Below are 2,500 nucleotides of genomic sequence, written 5' to 3'. Positions count from 1 at the left end.
ACATGCACATCATGCCACAAACTATACATAGGAGAGACTGGCCAAACATTACGCATCCGACTCAAACAACACCTACATACAATTCAAAGGAATACAACAAACACACACCTGGTCCAACATTTCCGCACACATGATGTAGCCCACTGTGACGCTCCCGCATCAGTCTCGGCGCGGCTGCGCTGAATCATGCCCTGATCACCTGCGCTCAATCCTCCTCTCCGTGTATATAAAGGACTCATTTTCTGTTGTACGTTGGCCGGGAGCAGTAGGCTCCACGTTGGCCCTTTTGTTTGTTTCTGTTTTGGTTTTGGCTTTGGCTTTGGCTTTTGTGTTGGAAAAACTTACAAGTATTTGAGTAAAGATAATTTTGGTGAATTTGAAAACCTTGTTTGGCGTTGTGTTTTTGGGTAATTGTTGTTACATACTGAGTCGCATGTAACACCCACCTCTCCATATGCAGTTTGGAGGGGAACCCAGGTTGGAGTGTTGAGAGCAGAGAGACTTTGGATTTTAAAATTAAATACACTACATCCCAAATGACTCAATCAGAAATATAACTAATCTGCTCCTTCCTCTCAAATTCTTTTTAGAAATAAAGTAGACTTTTACACCCAGATTTTAATTCCCAAAGGGTGGTGTCCTATAACTTTTTTTAACAAATCTTACGCTTCCTATTTAACATTACATATATATGTATTTATTTAAATATATGTGTGTGTTTTGTGTTTGCTGTGGACATTTGCACTTCTTAAAAAAAAATAAAAAAAATGCACTTATACTTCAGCACTTGCTTCAAGCACTTAAAATTCTCTTATTACCTCCGCCAAGGAGGTTATGTGATCGCCTGGCTTTGTGTATTGTCTGTGTTTGTTCGTTCGTTCGTTCGTGCGCTGCTATTTCACTGCCTGCCACAAGGTGCGCACGGTGAGCACTGAGCACCTTGCCTGATTATCATAGACTTGCCGTCGAAGGTGTTGCGTCACTAGGAGGGCGCAGCCTGGCTACTGAGCACCGGCGTGCCTGCGCCTTTCTGAGCAACAATAAGGAACAGGGAGAGAGTCTCCTTTGCCGCGCCAGCTCCAACACAAAGTGCATTTGATTTCACCTAAAAAGTTGTTCATCCGCATGCAGGAAACAATCCTGTCAAATTAATTACCACCGCTGCCAAAAATATGGAATTTGTAATTGTGTTGGCCCATATGTTATCATTGCTGTTGCGAGATGGACAGTGACCACCCCCGCAGATCGTTTAGGTTCACAATGCTGTCGAATTAAGTAGGCCTACGTTGTCAAAAATATGGAATGTGATTGTGTAAGTTCACAATGCTGTTGTGGACTGTGACTGAGGTTCGCAATGCTGTCGAATTAATTAGGCTACCGTTGCCAAAATAATTTATGACTGTACGTTCACAATGCTGGTAAAATTCATTAGGCTACATCCCCTTCGCTACATTTAAAGTTAACCCCAAGTTGTTTGCGAGATGGACCAGGATCAGAAAGCCCGACAGTCTGCATAATGGCCGAGCACCGGCGAATATTCCAATCGGGTGTGCCGCCAAAGCAATAAGGAAAAGGACTGTCTCCTTTGACGCCAGCTCCAAAACCATTGCTATCAACCTAAAAATGTGCTCATCAGCAGGCACCCTTTTGGCTACACCCTCGTTGAAGTTAACAAACAGTCCTGTGAAATGAATTACCGCTGTCTGCCTAAAATATGTGTGAAGTGGAAGTGCACTGATTAACAACGGTGATAGTGATTTTCCTAGAAGGAAATGCCGCTTCACGCTTCAGCCGACAGCGCTAAGGCCAACCAGTGGCCCATGAGAATAATGCATACCATCGTAGGCAAAAAACAGGCCTAACCATACGGTTGTCTGTGGTTGTTTCAGTTTTGTTGGTCAAAATCATTACATTCCCTTCACTAATCATAGGCCTACAGTTCTACTAGCGTGTGATCACAAGTTTTCAAAGCAGGTTGATTTTTATCTTGTAGTAAGCACAAGGCTGGATTAGGCTGATACAATTGGTATAATTCCACTTAGTCTTTAAAGTGTGATATGAAATAGCTATGACATTTTAAATGGTAATAAGGGCATGCTGCCAATCATCAAAATTGTTTATAACAATGTGACCAGCAACTTCTGACCTTCAATAAGTGCATTTATAGGCATAGTACGTTCACAATATAGCATGTAGCACTTTGCCAATACCACAATCACACAGGTGAACAAAACAGACCACAGTTAATCAAGGACATGGTAATTATAAAAAATACAGATATAATCTAGTTACAACTTGACTGTTTAATTCTCTGAACACACTAATGGTGTGTATAAACCTGCATAAATGACACAAATACCCCACTGTATGTGTCTAAAAACAAACTTAACTTCCTTGGCGGAGGTCTGCACACTCTGGGTGCATTTCTAGTTATTTATTCTCTTCTTTGTCATATTTTATTGTCACTTTCTATAGGCATTCACCCGGCAAAAAAGGTAAC

Source organism: Engraulis encrasicolus, chromosome 6, assembly GCF_034702125.1.
Source record: "Engraulis encrasicolus isolate BLACKSEA-1 chromosome 6, IST_EnEncr_1.0, whole genome shotgun sequence".
Lineage (NCBI taxonomy): Eukaryota > Metazoa > Chordata > Actinopteri > Clupeiformes > Engraulidae > Engraulis > Engraulis encrasicolus.
The sequence above is the reverse complement of the archived record's forward strand: the minus strand, read 5'-3'. Positions refer to the sequence as shown.